We start from the raw sequence: 15,055 nt of genomic DNA, 5'->3' as shown, positions 1-15,055 counted from the left end.
CATACTTACCTGAGTAGGGTCATTGGGTAGTATCCAATGTTAGTCCTAAATAGAGGAGACCCACTGAAATGAATAAGTTAGTCATAACTAACTTAAATCCCATTCATTTCAATGGATCCACTGTACGTAGGACTAACACTGGACACTGCACCCTTAAGGTGCAATCCATTGCCCTTTGAGACAGGAATAAGTCTACAACTCCCAGCATCCCTCCAGGCAGCCATGCTAGCTGGGGCATGCTGAGAATTGTAGGACTTTTTTTTCTGGCTAAACATGCATAGGATTGTGCTGTGAGCGTGCTTGATCCTTTCCACAGATAGGCACACCTCAGCCTCATGGGCTTCTTAGGCACGCCCAGGTCTGCATAGGATCAGGTTCCAGTGGCAGGGCCACCTCAAGTCATTTTGGTGCCTGAGATAAGATCCCCCCCCCCCGATTCCTGTACAAAAGCTAACTGGACTGATAGTTGAATCTTTCTTTATCACTGGCTATGGGACAGCATCCTCCACTACACCTGAAGGCAGCAGGCTAGCTTGGGGGGGGGCGTAGGGCAGGCCACATGGGCCACAGATCTCTCCTTCCATGCCTTGCTGCCGCCTGCCAGCATCAGCTGCCTGAGGCAACTGCCTCACTCTGCCTAATGGTAAGGCCAGCCCTGTCTGTTGGTGGGTTGTGTGTGTGTGTGTGTGTGTGTGTGTGGGGGGGAGTTCTAGCAAGCCAACATTTCCTTAGAGAAAGGAAGTCACAAAAACAGTGGAAAGGGGGGGGGAGAAGTCTGCACAGGAAAATCGAGGGGTGGGAGGGGAGAAAGAGTATCAGAGAGGGTAGAAAAAGACTTGGCAATGGGCCAGAAAGGGGCACCTTTAGGGAAAGGGTGTAAAGAGAGAAGGGAGGGTGCAGGAGGAAGGTTGGTCTGGGGGAAAGGAAATGGGGAGGGGGAGCAGTGAGAGTTATGCTTTCCCTTGTCTTTGGGCTATTATTGCCTCCAGCTGGGGTTGCCAGATGCCACCGATTTTTAAGCATCTGTACTTCTGGCTGTGCCTGGACACGTCTCTACCAGTGCTTAATTAAAGGATAGATGTGACCCAACGCTGCCAAGGGACTGTCCATAAAGTATATCAGTCCTGAAGGGGTTTGCCTGGGTGTTCAGCAAATTTGGGTATGCAGCGAAGTTGCGGCAAAGAAGCAACAGCCTCCCCACCACCTTTTTAGATAGGGCAAAGTGTGACAAAAAGGGGGGGTAGGTTTAAAAGGGCTGTTTGATGGTCCCTTCAACACCCATACTCTCTGACCTGCAGGCCCTACTTTCAAAAGGTTTATGCGTTATGTTTTAAAGGTGTGTATATATAAAACACGTGTGTGTGTGTGTGTATCTCTTTCTCTTCAGTGGATGCTGGTGGCTTCAATATCAGTGGGGCAGTGAATCTGTGCCAGGTTTCAGTCAGAACTCTAAAGGAGTTATCTTGGATAGCACCTTGGTGACTGGTTCTGACTGAAACCTGGAGAGGATTCACCCCCCCACTGACACAGGAGTCACCAACCTCCACTGGATATATCAACCTTCCCCAACCTCAATCCCTCCAGATGTTTTGGACTTTAACTCCCATCAGCCCTAGCCAACATGGACAATGGGAAGGAATGCTGGGAGTTGTAGTCCCAACACATCCAGAGGGCACCATGTTGGGGAAGGCGGATATAAATTATATCGGTTCTTACAGTGCCAGGAAGCTGGGAAGGCTAGTCCACAAACAGTTTTGCTGTCATAAATGTTTTAGTCCTTAAGTGGCTAGTCTCGTTGTTGCTGTTGTTTTTGCTGCAACAGTCTATCAGGGCCAGAAACCCCGTGACCCACCTGCACTAAATGCCCTTTGTTCCGTTTTTAAATAGATCGCAGATAATGAGCTATCAAATTATCCCGTTGTGTTCCGTTCGAGTTCCCTCCGTGAAAAGAGGAAAAGCGGCAAAAAGAGGAGCGAGATCAATGAAAGATAATGGAAGACTCAGATACGGGGAGAAGCGCGTGTGTAAAAGGAGTCAGCTGCGATCCTGCACTTAAAAGGGAAGCAGAAAGCCCCCTTTTAAAAGCAGGATTTTAAGCTGGTGTAGGAATGCCCAGTGGCGTGGTTCACGCCATCGCTGTGGCTTAAACAAGCCTGGTTTAAGCTGGGTCGACCGCTGGGAGCCCTCGCCTTAACTTTGGACGACATGACAAGCGGCGCGCCAGGCAGGGCCTTGGGCGACTGGCATCCGGCACACGCTGCGGCTTAAACAAGCCACCGTGACTTCTTTAAGCCACAGCGCTCGTGTGACTCAGCCGTAGATTAGCGGGTTCGGAGCCCTAAATTCCACTGGAGCAGCCGGGTTGGGGGAAGCCTGGCCTAGAGAAGAAGAGAGGCCCGTAGGAACGGAGGAAGCTGGCTCGTGCCGAGGCCGGCCAAGGGCTGCGCCTAGCCCAGCGCCGTCGACGCTGAGCGGCCGCAGCTCTCCGAGGTTTTCCGTCCGAGCCCCGCCAGGAGCTGCGGGGATCAAGCCCGGGGCCTCCCGCGCGCAACGCGGGTGCTCTGCCCCGAGCCTCGCCCCCCTCTCCCGTCCTCTTCCGCAGGAGCTCTTCCGGCCTGCCCGCCTCTCTCTCCCTGCTCCTCTGTCCCGGAGCTCAGGCCGCCCAGAGCGCGGAGGCCTCGGGAGGCAGCGCCGCTTCCTCTCCACTAGGGGGCAGTGGCTGCCCGGTCTCTATGAAGGAAGCGGGCGGCGGCGGGAGGAGCTCTGAGCGTGGGCTCCCCCCGGCCCTGCTCCGCCGGCGGAGGGGCGGGGGCGAGGCGGCCCCGCCCCCGCATTAGCATAAGGGCGGGGGAGGTTTACATGTCATTCTGCACGTTGCCTTCTCGCGAGCCTTGGCAGGCGCCCAGCGAGTCAGCTGCTTCCGAGCGGCGAAGGAGGCCGGGCTGAGCGGAGCCGGAGCCGCCGGTTTTAAGGTGTCCCTGCCGCTCGGCCGGCGTCCCTGAGCAAGGGCTCTAGGGCGGCTCCAGGGCCCGTTCTGGCGCTGTGGGGCAAGGGAGGCAGCGTGGCACAGTGGTTAGAGAGCCCAAGTCGCCGCCTGAAGCGGATAGGTTGATTTTTGCACTTCAGGCTGCCAAATTACACCCCCTCCCCCGTTCCCCTGCCGCTCTTCTCGCTGCCCTCTCCTTCCTTTCTCTTTTCAGCGCAGCCTGGCGGGGTACCATTTCCTTCCGCTGTGAAATCCTGCTTTTTCGGATCCGTGTGCGCGTGTTTGAGGCAATTATTTTTAAATACACCAGCTGTGATTGCATGTGCTCAGGAGGTGTAGCAAATCTGTCTTACGAAGCCTCGGCCGATAAGCGACTAATACGTCCCTCCCCCCGCGCCCCGCCTTACAGATGCCCTCGCTAGCTTTTAACAGCGTGGTGCCATGTAAAAATGTAACAGGTTAAGCTTTTCCTGAGTTGCAGAAAGCGCATGTGTTAAACCCCTGCCTGTTCCGTAACTGTTAAGGTGCAGGAGTGCTGCCATTAAAATGGCCTCCCCCCCCCCCCCAGCAGGTGTGCAGAATGCATAGCCCTGGTCTCCGCCATCATCGTCATCACAGTGCTGGCATGTAAAAAAAAAAAAGGGCACATTGCTCACAGCAGTGAGGAGATTCGGGATCTGACTCCTGGTTCTCCTTGTGGCTTTTCAGAACTCTGGCTCCGTTTGCCCCTCTTTTGCACCTTCAGCCACTGATTTGCCATCCCCCAGCCCCACCTGAGCACCGGGGGGAATAGGACACGCACACTCGAAGAAAGAGGAGCAGGATTATGTTTCGGAAGTCTGTGCCTTTTGCCTGGCCTGAAATCATGGAGTTGGAAGGGGCCATCGGGGCCCGCCCCCTGCTCAGGGCTGGAATCCAGTTTAAAGCATTCCCGGCAGATGGCTGCCCCATCTCTGCTTGACTACTTCCAGCAACAGAGAGCCCACTGCCTCTCTAGGCGGTTGGTTCCATTGTCTGACTGCTCTCACCACTGGGAAGTTCTCTTGGTGTTCAACTGAAATCTGCATTCCTGTAACTTAAGCCCACTATTTTGTGTCCTATGCAGTCTTGGATGATAACAGAACAGGTTGCGGCCCTCTTCTGTGTGACAGCCCATTAGGTACTTGAAAAGTGCTATCCTATTCCCCCCTCAGTCTTCTCTCCTCAAGACTAAACATACCCAGTTCCTTCCATCTTCCCTTCTAGGACTTAATTTCTAGTCCCTTGATCATCTTTGTTGCCCTTCTCTGAACTCTTTCCAGTTTATCCCAATCCGTTCCAAAGTGTGGCTTCCAGAGTTGGACTGAGATCTGATCAGCACAGAGCAGAGTGGAACTATCACTTCCCATGATTTTGAAACTATACGTCTATTGATGCAACCTAAAATTGCGTTTCCCTTTTTTGAGCCTGATCTGTTCCTTCCTTCTGGGTGGAGTATGTCTATGTGTGTCTGTGCATGCTCCCTCTCTACACACACACCTTCAGGAGCAGTTACATTACCTCTTAACATACACTAGCTGTTGCTTTGTACATGGATTGAAGGGCAGTTGAAGGGTAGTTTTCCTTGGCCTTTTATTACACATTTATGGTTGGAATGGTAATGAGCTGTATGACTGGTTCCAAGACAGGAACCATCTGGTAGATTGTATTTAATTAATTAAAATAATTAATAATAAAGAGCTAAAACACACACACAACAATCCAGGAACAACCATAAAGCAAGCCTCAACTGTTGGAGACTAATTTAAAACCAAACAAATGTCTGGCAAAACAAGACCGCCTTCACTTCGTGCCTGATGGCCAAGAGAGGACAAGCTAAGCATGGGAAGGAGTTCCATAAGCTTGGCCCTGCTACCAAGAAGGCCCTGTTATGTTTCCCAGCCACTTGAGCCTCTGAAGGCAGAGGGGACAGAACAAGGCCACTGGTGATGAATGTAGCAGGTGAGCAGATGCATAGGGAAGAAGGCAGTCCCTCATATCACCTGGTCCCATAACTAGATGATGACTTTATCTGGAATAACAGGATGAAATGACATATATGCACCCTGGTTTAATGAAGGAGCCTCCTTAAGCAGTAAATTTCGGGTTCAGTGATGCAGCTAGGGCTGGATCTTGGGACTGAAGAGTGGCACATAATGAACCTTTCTACATGAGGCTTTTATTGTGTGCTTGTGATTGCTCACTCACTGAAGTTTTTACACAATCACAGGGTTTTTTTTTCCTAACAAGGAAAGTCTGGTATTATTTAGAAATGGCGGAATGAGAGTCTTGTGTAATTGTGCAATTCCGCTATACCACAGCACCATCTAGTGGCTGTATAATAAAACATAGAAAGGCAGAGAGAGGAATGCCCCAGGAAAAAGCACATCTAAAGGAGCTGATCTTAATCCTGAAAAGAAATCTGGAAGCAGTAGCCCCAGCAAAGGTGTGGGATACAAGCCTCGTATAGAAATATCCAATGAAGGCAGCAGGGCAGCAGAAGCAAGTTCCAGTTTATTCCCGTAGTCACGATGGAGCGATGAATTAAGTGAGTAAAATGTGAAGCTGCACATGCTCGAAAGTACTGCTTTTATTAAAACAAAATAAAGCGGTTATTTTAGGTTTTTTTTTAACATCACAGGAATGTAGAAGCAGATGTAAAGCACAGAATCATGGTCGGGGGGAAAGAGAAATGTTAGTTGTGTGCCTCACAACTGAAGTCAAACACATGACCTTCTAAAGTCCCATTAAGTCCAGGATCTGCAATTACCTAGTTGCACCACAGTCCAGGTGCCATCTGAAGGGTTGCAAACAGATGTGGGCACCATTTGGCTTTTCTGCCTCAGGTGCCAAAATGTTTAGTTTATATGTGTGCACTGACTAATGTCTAGTAAAATACTTTTAATTGGTTTTGTCTTGCCCTGCAGACTTTCCACATTAGCACTGTCTGTACATTAACAGTCCTTCCACCTTTTGGCGTGTGAGTTGGGTGGTGGTTACTATTTTTTACTAATGGCGACAACTGCAAGATCCCTTCTACCTGAATGCACACATTTCCTTTAGATTTTTAGATGCCTTCATGTCCTAACACCAAAGATCTTTGATCATAAAAGACTGGGAGGTTTCTCGCCAGAGTTTAAGAAGAGGGGAACTTGTCACATCACATGACTTATGGTGTGCCAGAGATGTCAGCATTCTGAGAGAGTTTTAGCAAGTTTCCCTCATTATAGAATCAGACCAGGTGCCTTGGGACTGAGTTAGACAGCCTTCCCGAACCTGGGGCACTCCAGATGTGTTCGACTACAACTTCCATCACCCCCATCTGGAGGGCACCAAGGTGGAGACATCTGGTAGAACAGGTTGTTCATTCCATTATTAATGGAGTTTGGGGAAGGACCTTGCTTATTACTGCAAATAATTTATCTGGCACTTTAAAAATGTCTTAAAATGCTGTACACTGTATTCACGCTGACTGATACTGTTCCTTTATTCAGTTGGGGAACTAAGGCTATGAGGTATGCCCACTGCCATACAGTGAGTTCATGGTACAGAATGGGAAGGTGAACCAAGCTTTCCTATTTCTGCTGGCTCTGGAAAACTGATTTTCAGGGTCTATTCAGTTGCGTTTGCTGGGCCTTTAGTACTTAAATGTTTGCTGGGCCTTTAGTACTTAAATGGTCAGTTATCACTTCTCCCAACAAGCTGTAAATCTCCAGTCGCTGGGTTTCCTCTAATTCAATTCACCAGGCCATGCCGGAGTAATAAAACTTGCACAGAAGACATCTGGCTGACTTGGCAGTTTTGAATTGGATGTTTGGTTTTCCTTGTCTAATGGGTGGTCCATGGGCCAGAAGATTCCTCAGAGGACAGAATTCTCCCAATGGAGCAGGAACAGTGCTTTTCTCTGTGGAACAGTTCCCAGTTCATGTACAACAACCAGACTATGCTGAGATTATGGCAGAAGAAAGCTCTGGCTATATATGGTACTTCTGGCTCAGTGCCACATGTAGGAGTCTTCCTGTGGGTGAAGAGAGGCAAGCGTTTGAATACACACTTGCTACATTCTGAGGCATTTGTTTTCAGGGTAGGTGCATACCCTATCTTCAAACAATGTCCACCACACTTAAGAATGTCTGCCTTCACCCTAAGCAGGGCTGGCCCTACCATTAGGCAGAGTGAGGCAGCTGCTTCAGGCGGCAGATGCTGGGAGGTAGGCAGCAGTGGCGAGTTGTTGGAGGATAGAGTGGTGCTGCCATGCAACCTGCCCTGTGCCACCTAATCTAGCCTGCTGCCCTCTGGTGCAGTGGAGGATGCTGCCCTGTCACAGGTATTGAAGTAAGATCAGCTGCCAGTTTGGTTGGCTTTCATATATGGAACGGAAGCGGGGTGCCATCTTGTCCAAAATGTCTTGGGCTGGCCCTGCCCCCAGGGAGAAACCACAGTGCCCTAAATGGGTCATTGCCCTATTGAGACCCTTTCAGAGATCAGCACCTCCCCCCATTCCCTTATCTGGTCTTGAAAAGCAGATGCTGCAACAAGCCTGGGACTTAAGGGCAGCTGTTGAGAATCAAGCCAGCTATCTGCATAACTCTCACCCTCAGTCAGTATGCCTGTATACCAGGGGTGCAGAACCTCTTTTAGCTTGAAGGCCGCATTCCATTTCAGAGAAGCTCCCCAGGGCCACATTCCAGTGGTGGGTGGGGACTGAAGGCAAAAGGGGTGTGGCCAAAGGCAAATGGTGTGGGGCCAAAAATGCCAGCACATTTCAGCGTAGAGGTCTTACTGCCAGTTAACTCAGCCTTAATAGAGCCAGGAAACTACCAAATGATTGGTGGTTGGGAAAAAGGGGTTGGGGCCATCTGGGGAAAGCCTGAAGGGCCAGACTGGGACCCCAGGACAGCCGGATTTGGCTTCCGGGCCTGAGGTTCTCCACCCCTGCTATATGGTATTATTTATTGATTTGGACTCCACCTTTCTACTAAGAAAGTGGCACTCAAGGCAGCTATACCGTAACATGCACAAGCTCATCCCTTAAATGCACTTGTGAGTGGGTGCTTTGCAACTGGGAAAACCTTAATGGGGAACTAGAAGGGATAACCTTGGGGCACGTCCTGCTCGGAGCTTGAATTAGGAAATAACAACTATACTGACTCATGAGATTAGAGCTGTAACTATGTGGAGAGACTCCTGCCTGATTTCTAAACACAGAATTCTTTCCATGAAGCACGTCATGATATTATTGTATTCACCTTTGCAATGAGAAGTAAGTTAGGTTGAGAGAGAGGCAGTGATTTGTCCATGGTTACCGTCTGAGCAGCACCATGGCTAAACATGGGCTTCGGATCTCCCACTTCCAAACCCATCACCCTAGTCCAGCCATCCCCAACCTGATGCCCTCCAAGGGGACTGGGGATTATGGGAATTGTAGTCCAACACAGCTGGAAAGCAGCAGATTGGGGAAAGCTGCTCTAGCTATGGTCTCTGTGAGAGAATATACACATATTTGAGGCCTGCTGCTAAGGCTCTGGTAAATTCCAGGGCACACACAGTCTTTGCCTCAAGGTTACCTAATCCCTGTGATTCTGTTTCTCTCTCTTTGTTCTGTCCTGTGTCTCTTCTCCCTTTCTCTGTTCTTTCTGTTTCCCGCCCCTTCTCTCCAAAATCTCATGCCCCAAGAGAGATTTAGAGTGCAATCCTATGTATGATTTGACAGAAAAAAAGTCCTACAACTCCCAGCGTTCCCCAGCCATCATAGCTGGCTGGCGCATGCTGGGAGTTGTAGGACTTCTTTGTCTCTAAACATGCATAGGATTATGCCCTTAAGCTGCAACCCCCAGTGTACTTACCTGGGAGTATGCCCCATGGAATGCTGTGGGACTTGCTTCCAAGCAAACAGGCACAGGATTGCGCTGTCCCAACCATATCCTAGGCATCTTTACTCAGATGTACGCCCCTCTGAATTTATCAGGACCAACAGGTGCCTAGAATCAGGACAGTGGTGTGAGGGGAAGGACGGTTTAACATTTCCCCCTCTACTGCGGTCCCAATGAGTTTCCCCTTAAGCTGTTTTTGGTGCCAAGAGAAGCTTCTCTCCCAAAACTAATGGCAGCTGGGAGGGGGTCTTCATCTAGACAACAGTGGAGGAGGAAAGGATTAACCCCTTCCCATGCACTATGGTCCCTGGATAGGTCCTTTAGAGTTCTGACTGGTTCTAACTGAAACCTGGAGCGGATTCACTGCGTCACTGACATCGGAGCACCAGACTTCACTGGGGACACGTTTAATGTCACCTGTAGTTTTGCCCTCAATTTTTTATGTGGTCTGGCATGGAGACCATGTTTGTTCTTTGGTTTTTGTTATGGAGACATGTTCAATCATGTGAGTCTCTCCCTCTTCCCCCACAATCTGAAGTGACACAAACCAGACACAGGTGGAGCGCTTCAGAACTAGGCCCAAATTTCAGTGTCTCTCTTCTCCCATCTCCCTGCTGCACCCGCTGCTAGGCTTCACTGCCACAAGTGTGGTACAATATATCACACTTGTTATACGGATGAATATCCCTAGGACATATACTTTGAGCAGCAAAGTACTTTGAGCAGTACTTTGAGCAGCAAGGAGGAATAATAGCCTCCTGTGTGGAATATATCTAGTGAAGGGTTGGAGGTAGGAAGAGGAAAGAGGCAGGCCCTAGGAAGACAAAAGTATATCTGTTTCTTAAAAGTTGGTACGAATTGGAATCGCCGTCCAAAGAGATGTGCTAAATTTAAAGTCTCCATTACCTCAAAAGGGAGGACTGCCTGACACTCTGCCAAAGGCCTTGCACAGCTCATGTGTTCTGACCGAGTGCCCTAGCCTGGTGTAAGCAGGGATTAGAGCGCCAAGGGGCAAGCGGGGAGGCGGTCCCATCCGGTGGAATCACTGCTCAGTCAAAGAGCTAGAAGGATATAGTGACAGGAACCACCTTAAAAGAGCTTCCAGAAGTCCATCCATATGACCAAAGGAGACACACTCAAAGCAAAATGTTTCATCTGCCATATTCTATAGCCAAGGCAACCTTAACAAAGAGCCATGTGCTCTTGCATTTCCCTTCAGACATTTCTGTGCTGCAGCTGGGTCTGAAGTTCTTGCTCTTTCTCCCTCTCTGTTTTTTAATAAATATGTCATTATTGCATCCCCCTTTTCATTCAGAGAAAAGGGGGGGGGAGGGGATGCCAATGCAAAAGAATGGGCATTTAAACAGAACTGGATTGAGCAGGCAGTGTATGCCCAGAACAAGAAGTCTTTTTACATTGCATATGAACTTATACATGGCTTCATTCAGCTCATCCCCCCTCGGTTTGAGCTGCATGCAGAGAATCAGACATTGACGGCCGTGGGACTGACATCATTGACATTTCCACATTTCCATGCTAAGCCTTCCCGGACTGCCGGTGAAAGGAATCTACTAACACACCAGTGAAAGCACAGTCTGATTTGTTGCAGGCACTGGGCGGGGGGGTGTTGTTGTTTAAAATTGGGTTCTTCTCAATTATTTTGGCATAATCCTACGCATGCATAAGCCTATGTCGGTACGGATGTGCGCTTTTCAGAACAGTCTAGCTGTTTAATGCCCCTTTCTTTGTATTGCCAGTGCCATCACAGCTTTGCCCCCATCTGAAAGAAAGAAGGGGAAAAAAGGACGGAATTGTGGCATTATTGGAAGAGACCAATGTTTTAGTGCATTGGGGTGCAATCCTAAGCAGGTTTAGACAAAAAAAAGTCCTACAACTCCCAGCATACCCCAGTCAGGATTGTGCCCTTAATGTATGCACCAGTCCATGCATCAGACCTGTGCCTGCAAGTATGTTTGTGTGCATTTGTGCGATATGTACCTGAATGTACCCCAAATAGCAGGTACATCCCAGATGGCATCTTAAGTCCTGCTCCTGATCAACATGCCATACATTCGTACCGCCTGAAAGAGATGGCTAAAGCATTGCTGCTCTCGTGATGCCCCAAAAGCAATTGGATTAGAGCAAGATAGCGCTCTCCTTAAGCATGAAACCGAGCAGGTTTCTGCTACCTCTGTTGAGAAGAAGGTGCCGTCAGATGAATCCCCAGGCAAAGCCTACGAAACTAAAACAAAAACATGCCCCATTTTGCAGCCTGAGGTGAAGGGCACAATGCTCTGTTTTCCATACACAGTCCAACCAGATTGGCAGTTGAGTTTTACATTAACACTGGCAACAGGACAGCATCCTCCACTACACTTGAGGGCAGCAGACTAGCTTAGGTGGCTCTGGGGGAAAACACCAGGGGGGAGGGGGTTTCTCTACTGCCACTGCCCCAGTCCCCAGCCTCCACTGCCTGATGGTAGGGTCAGCTCTGAAAAGAAGCAATATAGTCAGACTACTGAAAATAAAGCATAAAACTGATAATTCCAGCTGACATCAAAACTGTAGCTTGCCAAGACTGTAAGTCATAGCTCTTGGCACTGTTTTACCTTACACTGCAAATCACAAAATGCTTTGTTGCAAAGTCCTGTTTCTTTCCCACAGTAGTCTAACTGTGTTCAAGTGAAAATTAGTAGTTCAGGTGAAAATTCTTGGAACACTGTATGAATCAACAAAAACTGAAGCAGGATTAATCAGCCTTCTTGAAAAGGAAATAAGATTTCCCCCAATGTGAATTTGCATTCTTTCCATAGAAGGAAAGAGTTGTCTTAAACCAATCTTCTTGTCCCCATCTATGCCAGGCAAAACCACATTCTTTTATTCCTGGAGCTGAAGATTATACAAGATTAGCTTTACTTGATCTCCCTTTCCATACTGATGGACTTGTTTCACTTGTTCTTTCCTCTAATTACTGTTTGGTGACATCACAGACCGTTCCCATGGAAATAAGGTCACAAACAGCTACTTATTTATGTTATTTATTAATTATTTTTAGATAGCACTTCAATCATATCCCCAGGGCAGTTTAGAAGACAGTATAAAACAATTAAAATGTAAATGTAAACAAAACCTAAACAAAATTAAAGCCTGCAAGATCACAAAAACAGCATAGAACAGCCAGCAAGATTAAAATTGTATCCAAAAATCTTGGGAAACTAAAAAGGGGTTGGCCTGGTGCTGAAAAGACAGTTAGTTAGACAAACTTCTCTAGGGAAAGCATTGCACAATTGGGATACCACTACTAAGAAGGCCCTATTTCTGGTAGCCTCTGATGGTGGGGGCCCTTTGCTGAAGATTTGAATGTTCAGGTAGGTACATATGGAGACAGGCAGTCTTCCAAGTACTTTTGTCCTAAGTCATGCACTTTAACATCCCGCCCTTCCACCCCACACACATGCTATACAAGTTCAACACAACCCATCTTGTGAGATACAGGTTATGCTGCCACAACATCTCATCTGACCCTTCATCTCTGGCCAAACTGGCCTTGCAAGTTTTTATAGCACTTTAAGCTCTACCTGTGCTGTGACTGCCCCTGCATATGCCCTGATCATTTTTGGAATTGTTTCCGGAACTTTAAAAATGCTTTTTTTTTTTTAGTACATGAAAGAATAGGAACATATCTACATAACAATTCACATAGCTCTTTTGCAAGCCGGGGAGCAAGCACAAAGCTTCCTCTTTCACTTAAGATGCTCCACTACACAAGAATATTTAATCCCCCCGCCCCAGGGCTGACTATAACTAGCCCAGAAGCTCTTGTGATCCAGTCTAGTCAGTTTTACCCCTCTGTAGTCTTGTATGGGATTCAGGAAACAACTGCAATTAGGAATAAGGAAAACAGTGCAAGCAGACTTTTCTCTGTTTCTGCCTTCCCAAACCTGACACCTCCAGATGTGTTGGACATGGTTGGGGATGATGGGAGTTGCAGTCCAACACATCTGGAAGGCACCAAGCTGGGTGAGGCTACTGTATAAGGTTCTCACTGGATTCTTGGCCTGAGTTTCTTCCTAGTGTGGCAGCCCACCTGTTACACAGTGCCTTGAATAAGTATTCACCCCCCTTTGACTTTTCCATATTTTGTTGTGTTACAACCTGGAATTAAAATGGATTTAATTAGGATTTCTTGTCACTGATCCAAACAAAATAATCCATAATGTCAAAGTGGGGGGAAAAATCTACATATTTTACAAAATGATTTACAAATAAATAATCAAAAAGTCTGGATTGCATAAGTATTCACCCCCTTTGCAGTGACACCCCTAAATAAGTTCTGGTGCAACCAGCAGCTTTCAGAAATCACATAATTAGTTGAATGGAGTCCACCTGTGCAATTCAAGTGCCACATGATCTCAGGTTAACGAGATCCCTATGCATCCCTATGCATCTTCCCTATGCATCTCAGATTTCTCAAAGGCCCCAGAGTTTGTTGGAGAGCATATCTAAGCAAACAGTATCATGAAGACCAAGGAGCTATCAAAACAAGTCCAGGATAAAGTTCTGGAGAAGCACCAATCAGGATTGGGTTATAAAAAACTATCCCCAAATAGGAACATCCACCTGAAGCACTGTTAAATCCATTATTACAAAATGGAAAGAATATGGCACAACTGCGACTCTGCCTAGAGAAGGCCATCCACCAAAACTCAGTGACCGGGTAAGGAGGGCATTAGAGAAGCAACCAAGAGGCCAATGGTAACTCTGAAGGTGCTGGAGAGATCCACAGCTGAGATGGGAGAAACCATCCATGGGACAACTATCACCCAGATGTTCCACAAAGCTGGGCTTTATGGAAGAGTGGTGAGAAGAAAGCCATTGCTGAAAAAAACCCATATCAAATCCTGTTCAGATTTTGCCAGAAGGCATGTGGGAGACACAGCAAACATCTGGAAAAAGGTTCTCTGGTCTGATGAGACCAAAATTGAACTTTTTGGCTGTGTGGCACTAAGCCAACAGTGCTCATCACCCTGAGAACACCATTGCCATGGTGAAGCATGCTGGTGACAGCATCATGCCGTGGGGATACTTTTCATTGGCAGGGATTGGAAAACTGGTCAGGATGAGGGCAAGATGGATGGGGCCAAATACAGGGCAATTCTAGGGGAAAAGCTGTTTCAGTCTGCAAGGGACCTGGGACTGGGGCAGAGGTTCACCTTCCAGCAGGACAATGACCCTAAACACACAGCCAAAGTTACACTGGAGTGGTTTAACAAGAACCTGAATGTCTTAGAATGGCCCAGTCAAAGCCCAGACCTCAATCTGATTGGGAATCCATGGCAAGACTTGAACACTGTTGTTCACCAGTGGTCCCCATTTAGCCTGACAGAGCTTGAGCAATTTTGCCAAGAAGAATGGGCGAAAATGGCCGGATACAGCTGTGCAAAGCTGGTAGAGACTTACCCAACAGATTCACAGCTGTAATTTCTGCCAAAGGTGCTTCTACCAAGTATTGACTTGGGGGGTGAATAATTATGCAACCAACAATGCCAGTTTGTTTTGTTTAATTAACTTCTGTGCCACAATAAAAATATTTTGCACCTTCAAAGTATTAAGTATGTCGTGTAAATCAAATGATAAAAATGCCAATTAAATCCATTTTAATTCCAAATTGTAACACAACAAAATGTGGAAAAGTCAAAGGGGGATGAATACTTATGCAAGGCACTGTAACTGCAGGTGGCTCCTTAATCATGAAATGGAAGCAAATGCAGAAGGATTCCTTGGAGAATAATTTAACTTAATTAATAATTAATAATTTAATAATTTAACTCTAGGCCTCCAGTGTCAACTTAACCTGGTTAATTACACTATATTGCTTAAGTATGTGCATTTCTTAACACCAATTCATACTTAATTTCTTAATTATTTCCCTGGTCGTATTTTTTTCTGTAGGTTTAGGGCGCAATCCTATGGCCACTAGACAGAGGCTAGATGGCCATAGGATAGGTCAGTTTCCAGAAACCGACCTGGGAGCCATGCCTGGAGGTTGGTTCCCGGAGAACCACCTCCCTGCCCCCTCCCCCGCAGCCTTGTAGGTGGCATAGATTGTCCCTGGGCTCTGCGCTTGCAAGAGCAGTGCAGAGCAGGGCAAAAGGGGGCATTCCTGAGGGAGGGGAGG

General features: G+C 47.6%; 1 long non-coding RNA gene across 1 annotated transcript in view; it reads right to left on the bottom strand.

Annotated features, from left to right (window-relative positions):
- Positions 1–5,577: 5,577 nt before the first annotated feature.
- LOC146359933 (uncharacterized) overlaps positions 5,578–15,055 on the bottom strand; it is a 33,647-nt gene continuing 24,169 nt past the window's right edge. The window contains exons 2-3 of the long non-coding RNA XR_014786858.1: positions 8,851–8,985; positions 5,578–7,022 (exon numbers count right to left, since the gene is read on the bottom strand). This is a non-coding gene — a long non-coding RNA (uncharacterized LOC146359933). The remainder of the gene's footprint in view (positions 7,023–8,850; positions 8,986–15,055) is intronic.

Source organism: Heloderma suspectum, chromosome 1 (assembly GCF_057233095.1).
Source record: "Heloderma suspectum isolate Gila_16-S chromosome 1, 16-S_ref, whole genome shotgun sequence".
Classification (NCBI taxonomy): domain Eukaryota; kingdom Metazoa; phylum Chordata; class Lepidosauria; order Squamata; family Helodermatidae; genus Heloderma; species Heloderma suspectum.
Note: the sequence above shows the minus strand (reverse complement) of the source record. Positions and strands in the feature narration are given on the sequence as shown.